The 9,610-nt window shown below is 48.2% G+C and overlaps 1 pseudogene; it reads right to left on the bottom strand.

The window, feature by feature from the left end:
• Nucleotides 1–203: 203 nt before the first annotated feature.
• Nucleotides 204–3,060, bottom strand: LOC119381687 (uncharacterized; annotated as a pseudogene).
• Between the last annotated feature and the right edge of the window lie 6,550 nt (nt 3,061–9,610).

Raw genomic sequence — 9,610 nt, 5'->3', positions numbered from 1 at the left:
CCAGGATGGAACGAGGTTCGAACCTGGGCCCTCTGCGTGAGAGCCCAGTATTTAACCTCTGAGCCATGCCGGTGCTTTTTTTTTTCTTTAATTCATGGAAAGATGACCCGTTATAGCTGTGAACCACACACTACATACTTTGTCACATTAGAATTACCTTAAAATGCAGAACACCCACATTGTTGCCTACAGTAAGAGGTTGTTCAAAAGTCAGGCAAACACACACAAGCGTCCAGAAGTGCAAGCCACTCCGAAACGGGCTCAAAAGTTTCAACAACACTGCGCACTTGAGCAGCTTCTTCTCGGAAGACAGACCTCGTCGATCGTGGTGGCTCGGAGTGCCTGTCGATCATGTGACTTTTCCATAGCGAATAAAGTCCTAATAGCATAAATAAGTCATACGGTGTATTATTGGCGGGGCTCTTTTTGAAAGGGAGAAACCTAATACCGTGAGCTGTGATAGGAAGATGTTTTCTGATTGTTCTCTTTAGAATGTCCCAGAAATAAAATACGTCACGGCAATAAATAAAACAATGCTATATCGTCTCAGGTTGGTTACAGAGTCGACAATTTACAGTCCAGGGCACATATATTGCTTTTTCATTGAGCCATTTCTTCACTGGTAGAGTGGATGTGTGCAGTTTAAAGAAAAACGTTTTCGCTGCTGGCGATATGCACATTCTACGTACACGGAATAATACATCATGGCCAGGCAAAAGCAAATATGGCAGTCGGTATACAGGTTCTGGGAAAAGGTTATTCACAAGTGCAGCGGTTAGCGTTGTTCTGTCTATATTATATAAATACTCTAATATAAATCTGGTTTTCAAAAAGTTGACAGTATCAACAATTTCTTTTACGAATCCCGACAACTGCTATTCCTTGGCAACATTTGTCGGGACATAAAGAAAAGGAAAATGGTAACTCAGACGGTTTCGAAGAACTGCCAAAAGAAATGGGTGACAGACGTCTTTAAGATAAAAAAATCGCAATACCAACTGTCGCACAAACAAATGCACCAGACTGAGGCCGCCCTTCTCAAGTGGAAGAAAAAGGTTGTCTCTTCTCATGGGTTCCCATGAAGAGCCCCAAATAAAACAAGCAAATATCCTGTGAAATGCTTGTATGTGCACACGAGAGCAGTGCAATACCTGCAAAACATAGACAAGCTTTGATGCAAGAAATATATTGCACGCTTTAGCTCTTGAAAAAATGGAAAGGTCTCGTCCGTGCCATGCTGACACCTTTCGACGGATATTAGTTATCGCGGACGTCCAATGTGGGCCGCGGTTACGATAGTTATCAAGAGGCACACCAAGATACCGCATAGCAGTCGCATTCCAATGGATATTTGAGAACACTGAGGGAGTTTGAGCCACATTCCCAACCGGAATCGTCTGCTTTTATCAAAATTTATACTGGCTCCAGCGATTTCACAGAAGCGTAAAGTGTGTTTACTGCTTCTGAACACTAGTTTATCGATGCAAAAGAAGGCGATGTCGTCGGCATAAGCTAGAACTTAATTTCCTCAGCCTCATACCGGTATCCTCTAATGCTAGAATTTAGAAGCACACTTAAACATAGTGGTTCCAGGTATATTGCAAAGAGCAAAGGCGAGAACGGACACCCCTGACGTACGGATGAATTTAACTCTATTATGTCCGAAAGTGTTGTTCGGTTTACAATGAGCCTTGTAGTGCAATTTTTGTAACAGAGTGAAATGCCATTGTACAGTACGTCACCCAACTGCAGATGTCTTAGGAGTCTGAACAGAAAAGCATGCTGTACCATATCAAAGGCTTTAGCGAGGTCTATTTGAAGAAGGGCTACTTGGAGCTGCTTTGCAAAAAGGTCCTGCACAGGCTTCATGTCGGGAAGGAACCACATTAACATATGCAATATCGCGTGGTAGAAGAGTAAAATAAGCACCAAGCGTCGCAAAACGCGAATTCTGCAAACAGGCGCCACAAAATGAGAATTGCGCAACTAGTAGGTTGTTGAATGCTTCCAACCCATTACAAAGGGCTGCACCACAATTCTTCATCATCATCAGGCACAGCATCAACAAACTGCGCATAATGCCTTACATGCGTTTAGCAGGTACCACGGCTCTCCGTATAATGACGAAAAATGGCATAGTGCCTGCTTTCCTACTCCTAAAAAATTACAATGATTTATAGCCTAGTGGATTCCTCGCAAGTGCACTTGTATTGGTTGCCTAAGGAAGCCCATAAGCGCATGATCCATTTCCTCGGGGTCTCAGTAAAGTTCTTCGCCTCCCCCCTGCCTCTCTCTCCCACGTCAACGTATGTTATACAGCATGGCGGGAGAGGGAAATAGCAATGCAAATTACATAACTGGTGGGCCGTTGAAAGCTTCCAACCCATTACAAAGGGCTCAGCCATAATTCTTCATCGTCATCAGTCGTCGCGTCAACAAAGTGCACATAATGCCTTACAGACGTGAAGCCGGTGCCTCGCTTCCCCGCAGAATGACAAATAATGGCTTAGTAGGTGCTTCCCAACTTCACAAAAATGGTGATGTATGACGTAGTGGGTATCTTGCTAGTGTACTTGTATTAGTAGCCCCAAGCGAGCTTACAATGGGCTCTAGAAACACCGCTCTTCCAGCTTTCGCTGTGACTGTGCTGCAGTTTCAGCGCAGGCCTGGCGTTTTTTTTCTCGCTCCCCCCCCCCCCTCTCTCTGTCTCTCCCATCTTTCCACTCCCTTCCCTGTCCCCTGGCGTAGGGTAGCCAACCGGACTTGTCTGGTTAATCTCCCTGCCTTCTCCCTTTTGTATTCCTTCCTTCCACGTGGAGAGGCGCTTCAGTCAGTAAAGTCTTGCGGTTTGATATTTGACTACTTTGTGTGCTCCAGTCTACATTTAAATCTCGATAGCAACCTTTATTTTGAAATCATGCTTAAGCACGCGTCCTTTTTTTTTTGTCTTCCAACCCGTCGAGTTGCACCCATCACCTCTTGCCAAACAGAAGAACAGTCACCGTTGAAGTGGTACATAGAAGTACCCAAGAGCAACGCCCAAGTAACCTTCGGCGGCATGTCAGATGTCAAGCACAACAGATCGTCAGTTCAAAGCACCGCAATTCACCCAGCCCTCATATCGCACGTTTGTTTAAGTGTCGTTCGGACGTCACGTCGGCTTCTGACATGTTCATGGTCGTCCTTGACCCATACAAGAAACATCTGCGTTTGTTTCAGCGCTGGACTTATTCAAACACACCGTGCAGATGTTTCCTCCTTGTGCGCTCGCCGCATAAAGTTCAACGACACTACGCACATGATCGAGCCGTGCTCGGTGCAACAGCTCCAGGGGCCGTCTCTTTCGAAACGCAGCTTGAATGGTGTTTGCGAAACATTGTTAGCCTACTCGAAGCGCGAAGGACAATCAAGACGGCGGCCGTTGTGCAATGTTGCCAAATCATTTCAGCAGTGAAGGCGATTGAAAAATTCCTCCTGCAATGGCTGAATCAACGACCTTTGCATTGTACCAAGGTGTGGACTGACGGTGTGAACACAATTTGTTCCGCTATACTTGAACACTACGTAGACAAGTTGTGACATCAGCGCCAACGCAGCCATGTAGGTTCAAGTGTTTTCAAAACGGCGGGTCACATGGACTGCCTTCGAGTACCTTGCTAACGTACTGTAACGTGACTGCTCTGTCTCTCTCTTTCTACTGGAACGATGAATAGGAGGGGTTACCATATTTATGGAGGCACCGACTACACCTTCTCGCTTAGAAAACGAAAGATAATGTAACAGGAAGAATAAATAGATAAAAAGATGCCACAAAATATATCACCCAGTAGAACGTGGAAGCAACAAAATCTCTTCGTCTTGCGTCTGTCAAACGTCGCTGTTCTAAGGATGCGGCACCAGTAAGCATCGTAATTTCGTAATTGTCAGCGTTATTATTTAACAACACACACACACACACACACACACACACACACACACACACACACACACACACACACACACACACACACACACACACACACACACACACACACACACACACACACACACACACACACACACACACACACACACACACACACACACACACACACACACACACACACACACACACACACACACACACACACACACTCTCTCTCTCTCTCTCTCTCTCTCTGCCTCTCATACCTCTTGAACGCGCAGTTGCGGCAGCATCGGGAAAAAGTTTATTATCGAATCTGCCGTAGAAGATGATGTCCATGGCCGCAATAGTCGCGTCCGCGGCCTGCAGTATACGAAAGAGCATAACCATCGCAAGAGGAATCCGTCGCTCTGAGTGATGTGGAACAACCATTGCAAGATCAAGGCACAAATGAATTTATGTTGTACAGAGAAGAGAATGATAGTTGGAATGCACGTGTTAGCGTTACAGGTCGTTTCTGGCCGGAAAGTATAGCGAGTGCCGAGTGGTGAATGAAAGAAGCGCACTCAAAGTTGACAAGGATTATTGTCGGGAAAACAGCGTAGGCCCCGAAGCGCGCCAACGTTTCATTTCTTATAGTGCTTGTAGCCAGCACACTGTGCAACTTCGAGAGTTACAAGTTATATAACCCTATCAAGTCTCACTTAATATAATCTACACTCTAAGAAAAAACATGGCTGATCCCTCCGTCATAGGAATCGGTATAACACGAAAGTGAAACGTGTCTTCACAGAAGTAGTGCTTATTGTGTAGTGATATATGAGAGCTTGTACAATGTCTATTCGTGTTTGGCCGCTATAGCACCGTTTGACGTGGATGCACCCATGTTGACGGCATGTCTCTATCGCGACGACTAACGCCCATGATTATATCGTTGTGGCAGCTGACGTTGTGAACATATATTTGGACACAGCGAATCGTGAATCCCGCGTAAGGATGATATCAACAATCTCATAAACAACACTGGTACCCGGTACGCACTTCTTCAAAGAGTCGCCGATTAAGGAGAGAAACGGCACGGGGTGCGCTTTCTAGCAATGGGTGACTGACGCCTGGGTTCGTAGCCTGGGTTCGTAGACTGACGCCCAGGTTCGTAGCCTGAGCCGCAAACGCGTGCGTCCCGCTGGCCTCCGTCTCGCAAGCTCTGCTCTCGCTCCACCAAGACACGAGATTCGCCCGTCGAAATCGCGTCCTTCCTGCAACACGTATTACAGCAGTTTTGTTAGTCGGTGCTCTCGCAATCGAAGCAGTCGGCGGCGGAGAAATCCCGTTGGTGCATGTGGAAGCTGCACTACTCCGATGAGCCGACGCACGCTAAAACGAAGCGAAAGGCAAAGAACGAACTGCGTCAAGGTTGCCTCGGCGATGCCAGCGCGCCGACGCACACCGAGACGTTTTAACCATGACCTCTGATATCGCGCGCAATCTCGGAGTAAGCACTAGTAAATGTCGATCGTGAACCATTACTTCTTTTCACCTCTCACAGACGGCGGCACCGCCCCGCTCCGCCCCGCCTACCTACATCGCCAACAGAGAGCACCGTGCGAAAGAGAATGTGTGAAAGACATAAGGCGCGTTCGCACCGCGTCCTGCTACTGATGAGTTAGCTTAGTCGGTAGGGCGTCGGGCGCTTGCCGTCGCGGCCGCGAGTTCGTGAGTGCGATTCCCAGCGGGGGATCTTTTTCTTGGTTTTTCGATGCGTAGCAGCTCTTTGACTAGCCTGTGTAACGCTGTCCGTCCGCACAAACGCGAGGCAACGCGCTTCCCTCGGCGCAGGTGTTGGAGCGGTGCCAAGTAGGTCACGCCGCAGCTGGGCGTTGACGTCACGCACCCCTCGCACGCTTCCCTCGCAGGTGCGCGCGTACGTCACTCTCTCCCTCGCCCACCGGAGCGCCGCAGCTGCCGGCTGCCTCCCGTGTCTGCGTTTCAAGCCACGGCCGGTCTAGAGGCGCACGCCTCTAGACCGGCCGTGTTCAAGCAAACGTTTAAGGGCGAGATAGACGGTACGATTTTTCATGCGATTCGACGTCCGACACGGCGGAGGGGAAACCGGAATGGTGACCTTTCATAGCATCGTACAGCCACCATTCCCTCTCCCCCACCGCCGCGTCGGCTGTCGGATCGCATGGAAAATCGGACCGTCTGTCCCCCGCTTTACACCAGTAAACGCTATACCGAGTTTCGCTTCAAACGAATCTTCCAGCGCTCACCGCAGCACCCGCGTTAGCGCCGTTCAACCCGTGACGCTACCCGTGCGCAACGCTGCTGCTTCGCATACCATCAGCGTTCCCTTCGGGGAGATGGTCCAATTTTTTATTTTATTTCTCACCAGTTGGCGTCCATTTTATCAACGCCATATCCGTGACGGATGTACTTGGTGGACTCCGGCATAAGACACTTTCGTGTTAAAAAAAAAAGCCCGTTGGCCCTTTTTTGCGAGTTCTGACTCTCTGCGTATATGACTCTCTTTAAAGACACCCATGAACTCTCTTTGGTGATCATTATACTTTCTTCGGAGAGTCGCATGACCGAAAAGAGAGTTAACGTGTCTCTTTAAAGAGAGTCATATACGTGGCAAGTCAGGACGCACCGAAAAGTGTAACACATACTTTTGCTTCTCTTTTCTTAGAGTGTAACAACACTTTCATTCCTGTTAAAAAGGATAGGAGTTAGAACAACGCACGCTTGGAGCTTGGTAATCTTGCGGCTAGATGAAAACGGCACATTCTTCGACGTCTTCGCTTCCCGTTGAGGTTTGGCTCTCGCTCAACCGCGAGTTCGCTCTCGCATTCGATCGCGCGCATCGGATAGTGTATAAGACGATGTGTACGGGTTCAGCATCTCGAGGCCGTATACCGTACGCGCCAGGATGCGTCGCGTTACGACATGGGACTCGCCGCTGCGGCATACCTCACTTATCAAACATGCAGGAGAGTGGGTAGATGGGGGAGAGATCGTGGAGTACATTGCTGAGGCATGTATATTACCGAGCCCCTCCCGGGCGCGCGGACATATGCCACATGCTGCGAAGTTGACACGAGCGCCGTGTACGTGAAGAGATCGCTAGCCTAAGGGAGAGTCGCCGCCGCGAGCGTGGGTTCTTTTTTGTCACGGTATTATAAACCTGTGAAGGTCGCGGCTACGGGGCCAATGTCGCCCCCCGAATGTCGCAATGACCGTTCTTCACAGGCCGCAGTCTGGCTCTCTCGCAGGAAGGAGACGCTTAGACGCCATCTACCTAGACGCAGTTGCGCAAAGAACATTGCGAGGACAGTATAACGACGGAAAAGAAGAAGTAGAAAGAGAAGATGAGGACATAACTATAAAGTAATCGGTGTGGTAGTTACGTGGGTGCATTGCGGTATGAGGAAATGTGAGCGTCTGAGTAGCACTGCAGACGCACATACAAAGCACCCTCTGGGCAGCTGGTACACAACCGAGCCGAAGTGTCCGGCTCGCTCGTTGCTAATAGTCAATAGAAGTTAGTAACTGTCTCTCTGCGTGTAAAGGCGCGCTTGTATGCGTTTGTGTGCTAAGACGGTATGGTGCAAACGCAAATGGGTATATAATGGAGGCGTACTCGCCGAGCGGAAAATGTAATTGGTCTGGGCGCGGTACTCAGGCTTAACGTTCAATCCGCCAATTTACAAAATATTTTGATAGAAAAAAAGAGCCGCTGGTTTCTCATTCATAATGTCCTCTGTTCATGCACTAGAACGGCTCTACCGAAAGTAAGCGTTAATGAACGGTAACAGCGAACGTATCGTTACACGAATGACGAGGCATGTCCCAAGAGACTAGATACAATACGCGTTTAGCAATATCCTATGTTAGCTAAGGTCGCCGATAACAGCGAACATATGCTATATTAGCCAAGGTTGCCGACAACAGAAAGTTCTCGAGAACGAGAAAAAGTTTTGCTAGTTTGACACAAGGTTTGACACTTAATTCCTACGAAGCTGCGGGCTGCCGCAAAACGCTGCAGTCGTAAACAAGGCGCGAGACCATTAAGCGGTCAGCGTTCTGGTTCGCCGCAGGCGATCAATTCGCGATAAGGCACCAATGTCAGGCTTTCAAAAATATCCTTCCGCGTTTCCTTTAAATACGCTTCCACATTCAGCTGAGCTCCATATAGAAAACCGGATGCGAAAGTGTTACTTATGAAATACTCAGCTCGTCCTTGGCTTCCTTCAGAACTTTCTCACCTGAACAAGCTCTCAGTTCCTAGCTCTTCCTCCAGCACCTCCTCCGCGGGCTTTCTGTTGGGGTGTGTATTCAAAACAGGCGCACCGCGCTTAGGTGTCACTCTGTGTTTGTAGTAGCAGGGAAATTCCGCTGGGCGTGAAGAACTTCCGAGAAGGCGTTTGTTCGGCGGCGGCGGCGGCCAGCGCTTGCAGCTCGCAAAAAACGTCGTGAATCTCTCAAGGTCCTTCTACATGGGAGTGGCAAATGTGGAAAGCATAAGCGGGGCTCAATATATGCGGCGCGAGTTTCACCACTTCGTCAAAACCACACTGATATGTTGTTCCTCGTATTAATTCTCTGTATCTTCGATAACAGCCCTATCTCTCTAACTGCTTAACTTCTTGAAGACATCAGACTTGCACCGGCGGTTGTAGACTAACGGCGTTATCATGACTGTGAGATGTGTGTGACTTTGTGCGTGCGTGCTCTCTCTCTCTATCTTTATATCTCCCCCATCCCTTCCCCCAGTGTAGGATAGCATACCGGTCCTTCTAGACTGGTTAACATCCCTGCCTTTCCTTTCTCTCCTGTTCCTTGCTTCCCACAACACAAACAGCACTCTGCCCGGACAGATTTTCTATTGGTGTAGCATCGCCACGACAAAAACAAGCTCTACCCTGTGAATTTGCTTCTTTTTTTCTTCTGCGTGTTTATGAGCCGGGAACATAACAGCGGGAAAGATGCGGCTGGGGACTACATGGCGCGACGCAGTTTTTTGCGATGTAGGCACGCATGTGGTTAGATATCGAGGCAGTTATGTGTTTTCCACCGGATACTGGCGCGCCTCTACAATTTCACTTCTTGATCTTGGGGTATTTTTTGTTTATTTCTATTTGATGTTCGCCTGGAAATGAGAAATATAACTTTAGGCGTCGGTGTTATAATTCGTGGTCTGCTGAATCAGTGAGCTTACGTACTGTTATTTAAGAGAGGGAAGTGGCGAACTATATGGAAGAAAAGTCGAGGCAGGAGCACTAGTTGCATCATAGGAAACCTAGCGCATAGAAGCAAGTGTCACGATGCCTCTTATAAACACAAAAGTGGATATATATCTTTAGGTAAAACAAACAAGTTACATGGACTGAAGTTCATTCCGTTCTGTGCCGTTACAACAGCCGAATATCCGGCCCGTGAAAACAGCGGTTTGGTGCGGAACGTGTGCATGTAATTGGCATATGCGGAAAGTTATTGAACCATTGGGAGAACACCTATGAAATGCAGTTGTAATAAGCTACACTTTCAGACTGCCAATAGTCCATCTCTATATAATATGGCACGTTCCGCTACCTCCTATTACACTGTTATACCAAGGGCAAACACGTGTGGCCGTGAACAGAAGCTGGAAGACTTAGCAGCTTAATCGTTCAACTATCAGTGCCGTTTGTGGCCACAATGCCCGTG

The sequence above is a fragment of the Rhipicephalus sanguineus genome, chromosome 2 (genome assembly GCF_013339695.2).
Source record: "Rhipicephalus sanguineus isolate Rsan-2018 chromosome 2, BIME_Rsan_1.4, whole genome shotgun sequence".
Taxonomy (NCBI): Eukaryota; Metazoa; Arthropoda; class Arachnida; order Ixodida; family Ixodidae; genus Rhipicephalus; species Rhipicephalus sanguineus.
Note: the sequence above shows the minus strand (reverse complement) of the source record. Positions and strands in the feature narration are given on the sequence as shown.